This window comes from Berghia stephanieae, chromosome 3 (assembly GCF_034508935.2).
Source record: "Berghia stephanieae isolate SIO BIC M18660-M18661 chromosome 3, UCSD_Bste_1.3, whole genome shotgun sequence".
In the NCBI taxonomy this organism is placed as follows: domain Eukaryota; kingdom Metazoa; phylum Mollusca; class Gastropoda; order Nudibranchia; family Aeolidiidae; genus Berghia; species Berghia stephanieae.
Genome location: NC_088362.1, coordinates 65,593,740 through 65,611,239, shown reverse-complemented (window position 1 = coordinate 65,611,239; position 17,500 = coordinate 65,593,740). Strand labels below are relative to the sequence as shown.

Sequence of the window (17,500 nt, the reverse complement as noted above, 5' to 3'; positions counted from 1 at the left end):
ATATATATATATATATATTATATATATATATATATATATATATATATATATATATATATATGGGGGCGAAGTGGCCGTGTGGTTAAGGCATTGCACTGTGGTCCGGATGACCAGGGTTCGAGCCCCGCTTCAGGCACTTTCGTTTTTTTTCTCCGAGCAAGATTATTAACCCCCAATTTGCTCACTTGGACAACATGGGCGATTCCTGTTGACATCAGACATCTTGTTTGATGAGTTATCTATATTCCTTCGTGGAATGCCTAGGCGACGATATCATATGATATCCTGGCGCAAAAGGCATAATTTAAAAAATATACAATAAAATAAAAAATAATAATAATAATTTTTTTTTAATTTAAAAAAAAAAAAAATATATATATATATATATATATATATATATATATATTATATATATATATATATATATATATATTATATATATATTATATATATATATATATATATATATTACATCAGTTCAAATTGTTAAGTGTTTCTGTTGGCCAGGGAGGCCCCCCTTGTAAAGCGCTTGAGTGGGCAATGCCCTACACAAATACATGTACCCAGTTAGTGCTCAAACAGAGCACCATACTTTTACTACCTACCGGAAAGAAAAGAGATAGAGGAAAGAAATAAAACATGAATGAATGAATGAATGAAAGAATGAAAGTTGGTCACTATAACTTCAATCATATTTTTAAAACGGCATTTATCTTTTATAACTGAAACAGGGACATAAAAGGTCACATAATGGTTTTTAGAGATCAATGTTATGATAAAACAAACAGACGGAGCAGTCGACGTGTACGTTTGCTCACGTGAATTGACACATTCTGTGTACTGTGTCAAGGCCGAACCGCGAGTCTTTTTAATTATTAAATAGTCTGATGTCACGTCACCATCGTGGTTCTAAACAAAGAAAATCTGTACTTTTTATTCTTCATGCTGGCTAGAACTTTTCATGTCTTGTGATCAGAATGTGTAAAAGTCAAAACATGATCAGATTTATAATGGGTTTTTTTTTTTTCCTCTGGATACGCTTTTATGCTCGTTGAAGAAATATTTCATAAGGGTGTCCGCCATTGTTCCGATAGTTTAGAGCCAGTCACTAAGTTACCATGCGTCATTACGAGGGAAGTGACGTTATTACTGTTGAAGCGTATTATGGAAAACCCATGTAACCAATGATGGATCCTAGATTACCGAATGCAAAATCAATTTTTGTTTAAAATGCTCAATGGCTACAGGCCGACACTAATCATGATGATAACACTCCGCACAGATATCGCATTCCAATTCCGTTAAAACATTTTTGGCGGACGTTATCAAAGGGTTATGAAGGTTTCCTCTAGAATATTTTGCCATATGAGTAATTCTCAAAAAACTGTATTAACAAGACTATAAAAGTTCAAGGTTACACCTAGTTTTATGTGTTGGTCCGTTATACTTCTGGATAGCAATGTTGTGAGTTTCTTAGCAGAGGAGCACAATATCTATAGATAGAATGAAGTTGGCGTCACTCGGGTCTTTGTTATTGTTTTATGCCATCCATGTTTGTGATTCATTCTCACTAAACTGTCTTTACCAGACTATAAACGTTTAAGGTTACACATCGTTCGGTGTGTTAGTCCGATGACCCACTTGGAACAATGCACTCATCTAGTATTTGTATTGTGTTATTGACGTCATAACCACTATTTCAATAGTGAAGGTTTAGAATATGTAATAATATAGATAGTCTGAACAATGAACTCAGTTATGACGTGAATAGAATGTTAAGTAAACACCAAAACACGCACACATTCTGAGATATGATTTAAAATAACCAATTGGATTCAGTAGTCTGATGTCACGCCGCCCGGCAACGGCGGCCATCTTGGTTCTAAACAAAGAAAATCATTACTTTTTATTCTTCATGCTGGCTAGAACTTTTCATATGCCTTGTGATCAGAATGTTTAAAAGTCAAAACATGATCAAATTTATGTGTTTTTTTATCCTCTGGATACGCTTTTATGCTCGCCGGGGAAATATTTCATACAGGCGTCCGCCATTGTTCCGATAGTTTAGAGCCAGTGTTGCTAAGTTACCATGCGTCACTAGGAAGGAAGTGACGTTACGACTATTGAATCCTATTCCTTTGGATACAATATTCAACAAATCTATCGGCCACAAAGCGGCCGAAGATAAAAACTGGTGTGATGGGGAATGCTGTTAAGTAATCGTTCTATTAGACAGAAAAATTCCTATTTGTGTTGATTTTTCTATTCAACGATATCTCTTTGTGACAGAACTGTTGTTTCCTTTTACCAAGGGAGTTATTATAGATAGAATGCGATTGGCCAAGGAGTTCACAACATTGCCATCCGGAAGTATAACGGACCAACACACAAACTGTGTGTAACCATGAACTTTTATAGTCTGGTTTATACAGTTTAGTTAGAACAACTCACAAACGCGGATGGCAAAAACAATAACAAAGGCCTGAGTGACGTCATCTTCGAACTATCTATAATATTTTGTACCAACACAGCTATAGATAGAATGAAGTTGACATCACTCAGGTCTTTGTTGTTGCTTTTTGTCATTCGCGTTTTTGAGTAATTCTCACTAAACTATATTAACCAGACTATAAACGTTCGAGGTTACACATAGTTTTGTGTGTTGGACCGTTATACTTCCGGATGGCAATGTTATGAGCTTCTTAGCCAAGCGCATACTATCTATATTTGCGCACATGGCGTTTTATTGATATTAACACACTTCAGTTTTATGCATCAATGGGAGCGATCTATATTCATGTTTTCGTCCAACTAGTCATCAATCACGTGATTTGTTGCTGTCCAACGATTGGGCATTTCTGAACAAATGTAAACACGCTGCTTTGTTTATGAAAGTTATAAACATACCCATGTGTCAAGCTGAACACAATGACCAATCGTAATGTTAGATAGTTCAAAATCTGTGAACACTTTTCACTGTGTAGGTCACTTTGAGCACATTTTGCAATGTGACTAATGACCCGAGCACATGGAAAGTTAATGTAGATCATGCCCATTATGGTCGATTAAGATGTGTATCGAATCAAATCAAGCAAACAATATACTAGGGGGAACAGCAACACACATTGTTTTGCAAGGGCGTATGTAGTTAAACTATTATATAGCTCACCATCTCAAAATGGTATTATAGATAGTATGCACTTGGCCATCCGGAAGTATAATGGACCAACACACAAAAGTGTGTGTATCCATGAACGTTTACGGTCAGGTTAATACAGTTCAGTGAGCATTACTCATAATCGCGGATGGCAAAAAAACAATAACAAAGACCTGAGTGACGTCATCTTCGAACTATCTATAATTTGCAGTCCCGGGTTTGATAGTTTTTGTCAAGATGAGGGTCATTTCAATTGATCTAAATTTTGAAGGACGAGTTTTCTGGCCAAATTTATACATAGTGTCATACCAGAGTACGGCGGTTAAAGTCAAAATCATCAGAAGGGACATTTTAATTCGTAGTTCCTCGCGAAGTGTTCCTCACAAAGTTATACTTCGAAACACAAAAGTGTTGCTCATATTTCTGGCTTTTTGTTCAATGTGCATCATCCAAACCGTCAACATAATACCGTTTTGAGACAATGGGTCTCATACGTAGTTCATCTACTTCGTCCTTTTTTTCCCCTTGAGTACACAACTTTATCTGTGGTTAAGCATAATATCTATGGTGAAGTCTCCCCTTATCTTAAAGCGCCTTAAATCAGACACTTTCTTATGTAGTAGTATCGTTCGGCTACACTTCTATGTTCAAGGTAACAATCCAGGTTCGGAAGTCATCATCACATTTGTTGATGGTTTCAAATTCGCCTTCCAGTTTTGTCTCTGGGCAATCTAGTACGAGGTGGTTTGCATCTTGTGGTGCTTGGTTTCACTTTGGGCATGTTGGTGATTCCATGATGAGAAGTGTGGGTCAGGAAAACGTAAGCCTTGTCTTAACGCCGGGTTGGATCATCCTTCGTCTGGTCACTATCCTGTTGCTGTTCCAGCACGATTACATCCAAATTGGTATTACATTCAGGGTCATTGGGGCACGCAAGCTCCTACACGACGGCAACGTGCTGATCCGGTAACTTTCTTATAAGAAGAAAGTATTCCTATCAGAAAATGTGAGCATTATTTTCTTGTTCATTAATCTTTTTTTTTTCGTGTAATTTCTTTTATCGTCAAAACAAGTCAGTCGAATCGAGCAGCTAAGCTAAATCCTTATCCACCTTTGCTCAGATTAAGAAAAAGCAGCTTCATTTTATTATCATTATAAGATTTATTTTGGAAGTTTCGCTTTTTTGTTGTTGTTGTTGGTATATTGTTTTACTTTTTTATGTTTTTATATACTATCAATCTGTAAATTAAACCAGCATTTACACATCGATGATCAGCGGATCAAACCTCTGAAGTCCCGATTTTCACGATCACCGGATCCAAACTGTGAAGTTAATATTATGCGAACTTTACGCACCATGTTCTATTTAATTTCGGGCGGATCAGACCTATATATTATGTGACTTGTCATATGTCTGTTTTATGAGTGGTGCATCAATACTAGTTTCACATTTAGGTCATATCAGCGCCGGTAAAAAATGTAAAAAAATGAGATTTAAATTGTTTTTTCTAGAACTACAAGTAAAAGCACGTAAGAAAGCTTCCTACGTCTTCTTACCCCCTATGTCTTCAACAACTTATAGTTTGTTTTTTGGGGTTGTTTTTTTTTTTGTTTGTTTTTTTTTTGTTCGTTTTTTTTTTGTTTGTTTGTTTATGTTTTTCTTTTCAAGTCAAATTACTTTGCTTTTGGAAAAAATGTATTGTTTAACTCAAAAATATCCCCCAATGGAGATAACTTTTGGAAACTGTAAATAAACTTTTTCTTCTATATAAGTTTTGAAAAACGCATTCATAATTAAACAAATCTTTGACAGTCTGCCCAATTTAATAATAATAAAGTCATAAAACGTGTCGGAACGCGTAAATATATTATACAAGGGGCAATAGTTCAATCTAGATTTTATTTATCTAACCGAAAAGACAATCTATTTAATGTGACAAGATGGAGCTACATGGCAAACAAGCAGCCGGGAACTCTATTAGATATTTTTGTTATAATCTTTCTCAGTTACAAACCTTCAATGCTGTATAAGAGCAAAATAACTCGGTTTTGGAAAAATCATTTATTTATGTTGATGTTGCTATACTGGATTAATCCAGTCTTTGATAATTCATATGAAAATACTAAAAATTAAATCTTAATAATAACCTAAAAACAATTTTACAACGGTACATAATTTAGCAATAAACGCTGTTAAGATAATATTAAGATAAGATATACTTTATTCATCCAAAAAAATGAAAATTCGTTTGCAGACGTGGCATGCATGAAAATGTATAAACACAAAGTTGAGAATCTATGGCGACAATGTATATATATATATATATATATATATATATATATATATATATATATATATTGAATCGTGTTTGATACAAATATGGTACGAAAAGTGCTCGACATGCAGTAATGGAGCGAATTATTATTATTTAAAATATTTACCACAATGTTTGAGACCTCTCAAACATTGTGGTAAATATTCTAAATAATAATAATAATATATATATATATATATATATATGCAAATGCACAAAAATGTGAAAATATACAGCCAAGAACCAATAGCAACGCTTTAAATATTAATTTGAATCTATAGTCTCACGATGGGTGTTATTTTATATTTATTTATTTATTTATTTATTTATTTATTCATTTATTTGGTCCTCTAATAGTGAGCAGGAAAATCACTTGATGTATCTTCTATACCCGCCTTTATGTTTTCCAACTTGCTTCCTGTCTATGTCTTGGTTTTGTCCTGGGCCAGGTCGTAGTTTTTGGCTGGAGAAAAACAGCCAAATGTGTAGTTGGGAGATGATATTCTTACCTTGTAAATCATCCCTCTGTTATGCACTGTATTTTATATTAAACATGCTAAGTAAACATTTGAGTGTATTTATCTGAGTGGGCTCTTGTGTTTATGTCTGGATGAGACTATTAGGTGATCTCATACAAAATACACTGATTGTACATCGTGCTCTTGGAATCTATTGTTGTGGGTTCCCTATTTTGAACCAATTCCCTTTTTCTCATGACCTTTTAATTGTAAATCTAGAATGTTTTGACTATCCAATATTCTTCCTTTTTACTGGTGATGAAATGACTTAAATGTGTCTTGAGCGCCGTAAAACCCATAAAAACAAACCAAAAAAAAGCATAGACAACCCCTGTCACTGCCACGGTGCATCCCATAGTCCAGCTCATTCCTGGCTTCGTCCCGACTCCGTCAACAAATTGAGATGTCTAAAAATAAACCAAAATATTGCAGAAAAAAACATCGCATTGAAATTTAACTTATTTTTTAAAATACGTTCCTGGATCCAGTGTTTTTTTAAATTTCTTTCATTCTCTTTTTAAATGAACATTTTAAATGAATTAATGCTATTCCAATATGATAGATTTTATGCTTAAATTATCGATTTATTGTTCTGTTTTATTTGCATTGTAAAGCGCCTCTGAGCACATTGTGGATCTAGGCGCTATATAAATTCATTCATTATTCATTATTATTAAAACAGTTAAATACAAAACTGATCTATAGAAAGTTATGAAATTGGCTTGTATAGAGTTCCGATACAGGTGTATACGGTTCAAATGTTTTATATGTATGCTATCCTTTGTCACCAGTACTTTACTTCTTGACATAACTGTTCATTGGGCTCAGACTTTGGCTGTGTTTTTTTTTTTCTTTTCTTCATATCCCCAGCATATGCTTACAATTCAGATAATAATATGTCAAAGTGATATTATCAGTAAAAAAGACTTGATATACCGAAAGCCCTAATAGTGTACATAAGAATCCAATAAGGCCAACAGAGTCTTGATAACCCGATTGCCATTTAGATGAATGTTTACCTCAGTGCTTTTATACGTTTCTTTTCCTGTCATAAACATTTGTTACTCTGAAATATACTCGTTTATGTCGAAAAGATAGTAAACAATTGTAATGGTGATAATAATAATAATAATATAATGATAATAAAATAATAATAATAATAATAATAATAATAATAATAATAATAATAATAATAATAATAATAATAATAATAACATACTACTACTACTACTACTACTACTACTACTACTACTACTACTATAATAATAATAATAATAATAATAATAATAATAATAATAATAATAATAATAATATAATAAATAATAATAATAATAATAATAATAATAATAATAATAATAATAATAATAATAATAATAATAATAATAATAATAATAATAATAAATAATAATAATAATAATAAATATAATAATCACAATAATAATAATAATAATAATGCTGATGATGATGATGATGATGATGATTGATGATGATGATGATGATGATGATGATGATGATGATGATAATAAAAATAATAATGATGACAATAATAATAATAATGATAATAATAATAATAATAATAATAATAATAATAATAATAATAATAATAATATAATAATAATAATAATAATAATAATAATAATAATAATAATAATAATAATAATAATAATAAATAATAATAATAATAATGATATAATAATAATAATAATAATAATGAATAATAATAATATAATAAATAATATAATATAATAATAATAATAATAATAATAATAAAGATAAAATAGAATAAAAATAATAAGAAAGAAGAGAAAGAAGAAGAAGAAGAAAAAAAGAAGAAGAAGAAGAAGAAAAAAAAGAAGAAGAAGAAAAAAGAAAGAAAGAAGAAGAAAGAAGAAGAAGAAGAAGAAGAAGAAGAAGAAGAAGAAGAAGAAGAAGAAGAAGAAGAAAGAAGAAGAAGAAGAAGAAGAAGAAGAAGAAGAAGAAGAAGAAGAAGAAGAAGAAGAAGAAGAAAGAAAGAAGAAGGAAGGAGGGAGGAGGAGAGAAGGAAGGAGGAGAGGAGGAGGAGGAGAGAAGGAGAGAGAAGAGAAGAAGAAAGAAGAAGAAGAAGAAGAGAAGAAGAAGAAGAAGAAAGAAGAAGAAGAAGAAGAAGAAGAAGAAGAAGAAAGAAGAAGAAGAAGAAAGAAGAAGAAGAAGAAGAAGAAGAAGAAGAAGAAGAAGAAGAAGAAGAAGAAGAAGAAGAAGAAGAAGAAGAAGAAGAAGAAGAAGAAGAAGAAGAAGAAGAAGGAGCAGGAGGAAGAGGAGGAGAAGTAGGAAAAGGGGGAGAAAGAAAGAAAGAACGAAAGAAGAAGAAGAAGAAGAGGAATCCATTGTCATCACACATCAAATACATATTGAGTAATGTTAAGAGCAGTAACAACAATGAAACAGTGAAGTTAGAACCGCATCGTTGTTATTATTGCTTCCACGGTGAAAATCGTCAATATAACATTACCCTATTGTTGGAGTTTAGTCCAACTCAGTTTGTAGAGAGTAAAAACGGGTACATATTATACCTGTGGTGAGCAATAAGAATCCGATTACCGATCGATAAGCAAATCAAATAACCCAGTGATCGATACCAGTCCCTAATTTGCTTTTCATTAAAATGCAACGGGACGCCATTAGTGGACATCAATAGGTTCCGAATCTCATCCACGACGCCATGGCTGGATTGATGACGTATATCCGGGAATTCAATGTTAGAGGCTTATGGATGGTGGTTGGAGTGCATGTCGATTGTGCTACAACGATGTGGTAACATGGTAGCGTTGTGAGTGGCTCTCACACTATGTGCTCATAGTTACAGTGATGTTTAAGTATGCTGCTCATAATTACACATCTGGCGGGAAGAAAAATCTCCGAGCTTGGTAACAATACGACAGGGATAGACAATAATGGCGTAAATCTGAGTATAGGTTGGATCACAAATCTTTTCTTCAATTTGGAATGGATCAACTGAGTTTTTGAAAAATCAAATGTGTGAGATTTTTTTCTTACAAAATAATGAACTATCCAATTGTAATTTGAAAATAAGATATGATTGTGCAGGATTTAGGGACATTTTATTATAGATAAGGAAAACATTTCTAAAATAAATACAGTCAAAAACATGAGTTCAAGAATTTTGTAAGAATTTGCCGACACCAGGCAGTGGAACTATTAGTATTATATTCCCGACTTCATCGAAATATGGTAAATTTATAGATCCTGTATTAAAAGTATATTAGAATAGGGCTGATCTGAGAGTATAGTATTTTATGTAAGATATTGTACTTGGAGTATGGGAGGGAGGCAGAATCATGTTAATGACCGGGCGCTGGAAATACTCTATTCAAAATAAACCGGTGGAGAACACATTTAGATTGGTAAGTAAAAATATCATAGTGGGATTTTAAGTCTATATCTGCGTGTTTTGAATTTAAAATGACACATACAACGAACAACACAAACACGCACGCACAATCACACACAAACATACACACAGACACACACAAACACACATACATACACACACACACACACTCACATTTTTATTGCTTTGCCATTCATTATACGGTTTACAAACACAGCGGAATTATCTTTTATTTCCTCTTCTGGATCTTTTTCTCCTTAACATCCTCTAAATCCTCACCCGCTTCCACTGTTCCTCATCCTAGTCCTTGTCCTCCTCTTCGTTCTTTTTCTCCTTTCTTTTTCCTCTTTTTCTTGTTGTTGTTGCTGTTGCTATTGTTGTTGTTGTTGTTGTTGTTGTTGTTGTTGATATTGTTGTTGTTGTCGTCTTCTTCTTCTTCTTCTTCTTCTTCTTCTTCTTCTTCTTCTTCTTCTTCTTCTTCTTCTTCTTTCTCTTCTTCTTCTTCTCCTCCACCAATTTGTATAATAGTTTTCTTCAAAATGGTTACATCAATTATTTTCTTTTTTTTTTAAATATCCCAACATCGATAGGAAACGAACCGAAAGAGATCAATATTTTCTTCAAAAAATCAATATTGAGTCTTGGGTTCTTTTCCATCATAAGAAAGGTTTTCGTTGATGGATCCAAAGAATAGGTGGGAAGAAAGCGTAGACAAACAAAAGAAGGTAAACTGTCATCGCTTATTGTGATTTTCTGAATAATAGAGTATTCCACGATTGAGATAAAAACAATTTCCTTATTGAAGTGATCTGGTATGATTGTGACTACATCTTCGTCACTGTGTCCGTTTCATGTATTGTTGTCATAATATGGTATGAATTAATGGCGAAAACCTAAGATTAAATAAATTTCGAATCTTTGAAACTTCGTTTAATGTGTGTCTGTTTGTTCATGTATGTGTGTGTGTGTGTGTGTGTGTGTGTATGACGATTGTTGTTTTGTATTTGTGTGTGTGTTTTTGTTTGTGTTTGATGTGTGTACGTATATGTGTGTGTGTTTGTGTTTGATGTGTGTGTGGGTGTGTGTGTATGTGTGGGTGTTGGGGTGGTGGTGGTGAGTTCAACAAATAACAGCTGGATAAAGATAAAAACCAAAACCGTGGCTTTAGTTAAGCACCAATCACTTTTACCGGCTGGTTTTCATATTAATTGTAAAAATGTTCAGAATTGGAGAGCCAACAACCATTAATTTGTATAAGTGTACAGTATTGTGGAGAAACAGTACTTATATAGAAAGAGTAAGCAGTATGGGGGAGGAGGGAGAACATAGAAAGAGAGGGGAAAGATAAGGGAGAGGGAAGAAGAGTAGGATAAAGATAGAAGGATAATAGATAGATAGAAGTAGATAGATAGATAGATAATATAATAGATAGATATGATAGATAGATAGATAGATAGATAGATAGATAGATAGATAGAAGATAATAGATAGATAGATAGATAGATAGATAGATAGATAGATAGATAAATAGATAGATAGATAGATAGATAGATAGATAGAGACAGAGAGAAGAGAGAGAGAGAGAGAGAGAGAGAGAGAGAGAGAGAGAGAGTGACTAACAGAGTAGGAAATATTGTATACGAATACGCTTATATATTATCTTGTCTCGATCCTATATACGAGAGATAAAAAATCAATTTCAGTTGCCAGATTATACGATCATCTCAGTCTAATGACCAGACGTTTCTATTTTCTCTGGAAAGAAACACGTCACAATGATATCGCCAATTGGGGATACGCTTTATTGTAAGTGCTTTTCAATGAGGACAATTTCTACTATCACAATTTGGAACCTTCTTGAATTGAATGGCACCCGACTGGTCAAGAGCAGCGCATCGTACACGTTTTAAATCGCCTTTCTTTCTGAAGAGCTCGGCTTCGAATTGCATATAAAGGGAAAGAGGTAAATACATTATTACAATGGCATGATACACAAATCTGGTGTGTGTAGCGAACGGCATGATAGTGATTATAACGATTATGTTCATTAGATAATAGATATCTTCCACCAAGACAGATAACTTTTTTTATTTTGGTTTAAAATTTGTTTAATTTATTTTATATCATTATTGATTAGTAAATTAATTATACCACAGGTTGTTTCTTAATACAATTAACTCGAGAATTTTAGAATTTGTATGTAGGTTTAAGATATTTTTTGACAAGCTGAGGCCTCTAGCAATATGTGAATTTAAAGTGCTCTTGGCAAAAGTGTATAAAAAAGCAATAATTTCCACCGGCATTAATATGTGAAGAGTTATTAGCAACAATAATAGTTAAATAGCGATGGGAAAAAATAGAAAAGAAATAGCAAAATTGATCATAACTATGTATAATAGGAATGATTGATAAGGATTGCAATAGTAATTAAGCATGTTAATAATATTAAAGTACCAATTTTAGAATGTCACTCGTGTTACCGGTTATTTTTGGATGACAAGAAGCTTTATACTGATAAATCGCTTTTCCTCATTTTGGAAGCAAACTTTTACTGTAAAATATATTAATAGTTTAAGATGATTTTTCCCGTCCCTCCCAACCTCCAATTTGGCTAAAAAAAAAAAAAAAAAAGTAGTCTTGCACTTTAGATATCTTTACACATTTGTTAGGTCAAAGTCTTAAAAGTATGTTCGACCAGTTGGAATGGCGGGCCATCTGAATATAAAGAAAATAAAAGTTATTTTGCAAAACTAAAAATATAAACATGTTCATCATTGTACAGCAGATATTGTATTATAAGAACAAGACTGGACTTATTTCTCAAGCACTTTTCTATGTGTAGATGCAGTGAATGCTCTTTTAATTTTAATAATTGTTATTCTTCATAAAATTCTGTTTCTTGGCACGATTTAATGACATCTAATCAGGTGAGAATTTACTTAGACACTATATCGACATAATTTATACTAGGCATTAAGTTCGTGATTTATTTGATGATTTTCAACTAATAAATCTTTATCATGATGATTAACAAGGTATAATGTGTATGTACACACACAGAGACACACACAAACATATATATATATATATATGAGTGTTCGTGGGTACTTGTAGGTACAAGAGTGCTAGATAATTTAGGTTAGAGCATATAAAAATAAATAAATTCACTCACATAGTTTTAGCCGAAACAATCGTTTCCATGTCCTTCATTTCATCGAATGCCGACTGATGAAATGGAGGACATGGAAACGATTGTTTCGTCTATAAATATGTGGGCGAATTTATATATATATATATATTGAATCGTGTTTGATACAAATATGGTATGGATAGTGCTCGACATGTAGCAATGGAGCGAATTATTATTTCAATATTTACCATAATGTTGGAGTCAGTCTATATCGATGTTTCAGGCCTTTTCAGCCATCGGCAGAACTGTGTGTTACATGAGTTTGGTTTGTTGTCTGTTGTTGTTTGTTGAAGTGGTTCCGGTTTGTAGTTGATTGATAAGTACTTCCGGCGATGCGGACAAGTATTGTAAATCTCATTTTTCGTGTTGAGTGTGGCTTCATGAGGGTGTTTGATTATAGTATATTTCTCTTCCAGGCATAATATATGTATGCTTCGTACCCCAAAGGTACAGAGTTCAATCACTGCACCGTGGCTGGCGCCTGGTCTATTCTAGTCTTCCTTTGGAATAGACCCTGGAGAACATTTTCCCCTATGAGATGAATGAAGTGGACTTTTGATTTTAATTTATTTTTAACACGCAGCTCCGATACGTCGAATTTAAACAAATGTCGAAAAGTGAATAAAAAAATTAAAAGAACAACTATGAAATTTAGGATTGTTTGTGTTTTAAGATAGTACATCTTAATCAATTCTCCCTAATAACTATAAAGTATAATATAAATCGAGTGGACATCTTATATTTATGATCATTAATTACATTTTTAGCATCTTTCAGCATCCACAGCATAACACAGTTTTGAGGCGAGATCTCGGCTTGAGTGCTTTTTGCCAAAGTGTAGGTCATTTAAATCGATCGATATAATTTGAAGGATGAGTTTTACTGGACAAAATTTTTGATTAGTGTTTTTCTAGAGTACGGCAGTTAACTGGTTAAGGAGGCTCAGTATTGTTACATATACTAGAAAGCTCTGCTTACAACTTATTATACTAAAATGAATATCCAGAGACCAATCACTTCCTTAACTGGTAAAAATAGAACAATAGCGTGACGTCAGATTTGATCTATATTTAGTAAGACAAATGATTTACCTCTGTAGGTGATGTCAAGACAAAACGATTTATGTTTTGATATAAATTGATTTCATCTAAATTAGGTTGGCGTCCTGATGGGGCATTGAAATAAAGACCTTTCACGTGCATACCTCTCACCCTCCCCATTACCGTAAGTGCCACAGTAGCATTATTCGAGTAGTTTTTATCGATCTCTCACTCTCTCTCTCTCTCTCTCTCTCTCTCTCTCTCTCTCTCTCTCTCTCTCGCTCTCGCGCTCTCTCTCTCACACACACACACACAAACAATGTGTGTATGTGTGTCCGTGTGTGTTTGTGTGTGTAAAACTTACTCTTCATCTCTATCTGTTTTGAACTGTTTCTCTCTCACTTCTCTCTGTGTCTATCCTTCTTTACTAATTTCTCATCCTCCCCTTCTCTCTTCCTACCTTTTTTTCTCCGTGTCGTTTTCTCTCTGTCTTCAATGTTATGGACTTATACATCGAGTTACGCTAGGAAAGAGTTGCTCTCCTTTCTTATTAGCTAAATGACTTTAGTTACAGCTTAATTAGTTATTTTTCATTAATTCCATTGTTTAAAATCTAATTGATTAAGCTTTTATATAGCGCAATATACACTAAACGTGCTCAAAGCGTTTTACAAGGGGTCCCTGGCCAACAGCAACATTTAACATGTAGGACGGGACATGTCGCCATATATAACAATATTGCCGGACAGAGACAACGCTGTTAACGGCCGGGTACTCATTTTACTCCTGAGTACGGTGAGAGAATGCGAGTAAAGAGCCTTTTCCAAGTACTCAACTATGCGCCGAGCAAGGCTCGAACTCAGGACCTTCCGATCCGAAAGCGAGTGTCATACCACTAGACCACATAGCCGCACATAACATTAAAAAGCCAAAATTCTCCCTTCAGCTGTTTATGAGGTTGTTGGAGGTATTTTAGGAAAGAAAGGTTACGGAATGCAGTTTGATGTAGACCAAATAGATTAGACTTGCTTCTCGAGCCAACCTAAACCTAATGGTTTTGTAGTGAAAACTAAAATATCCAATCATTTTAAAAGGGAACTACTGAAATGAGACAACGGACAATTCTTCTGGGAAAGTTTTTCTTATTATTTATGTTTACAAATATCAGAGTGGCATGCCCTAGAGAAGGATGCAATCTTTGTTCCTTACTTTCCATATTTGAGATAAATTATTCTGTCCTTCTACATACAATGTTGTTGCGGTATATATATATACACACACACACACACACACACACAAATATAATATATATATATATATATATATATATATATATATATATTCTAACCTATATTCAGTAATAAATTGTTCTCTCACATTTAATCACTTACCGCGTCAATAACAAAAACGAGAAAGACATCTCTACTTAACACTATTTACGTTTTACAAATTTTGAAAACCACTGTTCACTGTCCACCACACAGATTTCACACCAAAAAAATAAACAACAACCAACAAACAACAGAAAGAATAGCTAGACATGGAGATCACCGAAAAAGTTTAGACAACACGGACACGATCAAGTCTCCAGGCCCCGATGGCCTAACGGTCGAATTTTATTAAAAAAAATCTTCCTCCTCCTCAAAAAATAACCCCTTCTAGAACTAATCAAAGAAATATACAAAGAAGGATAATTAACGATCAGCCAAAACACATCGTACATAACCCTTATACCCAAAGAAAAGAACACAACAGACGTCAAACAATACAGACCCATATCCCATAATCTAAATACAGACTACACAATCATTGCCAAAACGTTAAGCAACTAAATCAAAATTTACCTCAAATGATAGATCAAGAACAAACATGTAGCATCAAAAACAGAACAATAGAACAACGCATAAACTTCATCAGAGACCTCATACAATTAAATACGTAAAGCAGACACACACACACACACACACACACACACACACACACACACACACACGCATTTTATCCATCGATCAAGAAAAGCTTTCGATAGGTTAGAACATAGCTTCTTACACAAAACACTAGAAAACAACATAGGTCCTTACTTCAGAAGATGGATAAAAAACTCTACAATAACCCCTCCAGTTGTGTGATCGTAAACCAAGTAATATCTGACTCCTTCCAAATCGGTTGGTCAGTACGACAGGGTTGCCCTCTCTCGGCCCAACTATACATTTCATGTCTAGAAACTGTTTAGAAAAAATTAGGAGGAACTCGAAAATTAAAGGCACCAGTATCCCCTGAAAATCAAAAAAAAAAAAACCCAAAAAAAAAACAAATAAAGCCTCCAGATACAGTAAACCTGTAACGTATGCCTTACCAACAGACAACACATCCAGAATCCAAATGTGCCTTATGTCGCGCGCCTTGTACAACACAGAATGTTTATATTTTCACACACTGCATTATAAAACAAAAGCGCTGATTAGATCCACAATCGACACAATGCACTAAACAATACGACAACCCATATCTACATGCAGAAATAACGTTTAGACAATATTATTATCCCTAAAACTGACATCACAACACACGAAATAAACATACACATTGTAGCAGCAGCAAGACTAGCGATATGGACAGCATGAACAGGTCAAGTACACGGAGAAAACACCACTGACACTGACATGTCCATTATATTTCTTAACATAATACAGAAGAAATACAAAAATGATTTAGATAAAGGAGGAGAAATAACAGGGAACAAATATACTGACCTAATAACACAATTCAGATTGTTGACCTTCGACCATAACTTTATAATTCCTTTCTCCACCCTTACATTCTGACCCTGCCCCACCCCCTGATTAACTATTATTATTAATTATTGTTATCTGCCTCTATTATCACCTACCTAATTGATCTCTTACTATCATATCCATTTATTTCCATTAGGTCTAATAAAAAAATAGATTTCTAATTAAATAGACGGCTGTGCAAGGATCCAGCTTTCCTTTTTATAAAAAAAATTGTTCATCTATTTATTCTCTCTCTCTCTCTCTCTCTCTCTCTCTCTCTCTCTCTCTCTTTTTTTTTTTTCTCTCTCCCCCCCCCCTCTCTCTCTCTCTCTCTCTCTCTCTCTCTCATTGATTCTTACCCCACATTTATCTTTGAGGTGTTATTGTACTTGGACAGCTTCCACAACCACATGGATTGCACGCTACTATTATATGTATGTATTATATTAAAATAATATGTTAATGTATCTTCTATCTGATTAGCGCAATTCCTGGTATGATAGTATAATATAAAGTACGCGATTTCGTTATACCACTTGAAACTGACAAAACAACAGAAATAATTAATTGTAACAACAGATCGCGACGATAGATAGATAGTTGATAGATAGATATAAAGATATATAGATAGATATATAGATAGTAGATGGATAGATAGATAGATAGATAGATAGATAGATAGAGAGAGAGAGAGAGAGGGGGAGAGAGAGAAAGAGAGAGAGAGGGAGAGAGAGAGAGAGAGAAAGAGAGAGAGAGGGAGAGAGAGAGAGAGAGAGAGAGAGAGGGAGAGAGAGAGAGAATCACTAATGTCCCCTTTTTTAAACATCTACTTTCAAGCTTTTTTTTTGATAGGGTTATGTGAAAGATAAACTAAAATGATATCACTGAATTTCATGGTGCGCCGTTATCATGAGGATAACTTGCAATGGTTAGATCCCTCGTGCTGGATAATTATCTTTTTTAAAAAAAACTTGAGCTTTTATATTATCGTGCAAAATCCATTAACGTGCTCAAAGCGCTTTACAAAGGGTCCCTGACCAACAGCAACACCTTACATATAGAACGAGACATGACGCCTTTTAAGCGTGTTTACATTTTTTTCTTACCGATAGAGGTAA

General features: G+C 33.7%; 1 protein-coding gene across 1 annotated transcript in view; it reads left to right on the top strand.

Moving 5' to 3' along the window:
• The first annotated feature begins 9,266 nt into the window (after positions 1 to 9,266).
• LOC144968222 (uncharacterized) overlaps positions 9,267 to 17,500 on the top strand; it is a 38,003-nt gene continuing 29,769 nt past the window's right edge. The window contains exon 1 of the mRNA XM_078906359.1: positions 9,267 to 9,391. The gene's annotated coding sequence lies outside the window, so the exon portion shown is untranslated. The remainder of the gene's footprint in view (positions 9,392 to 17,500) is intronic.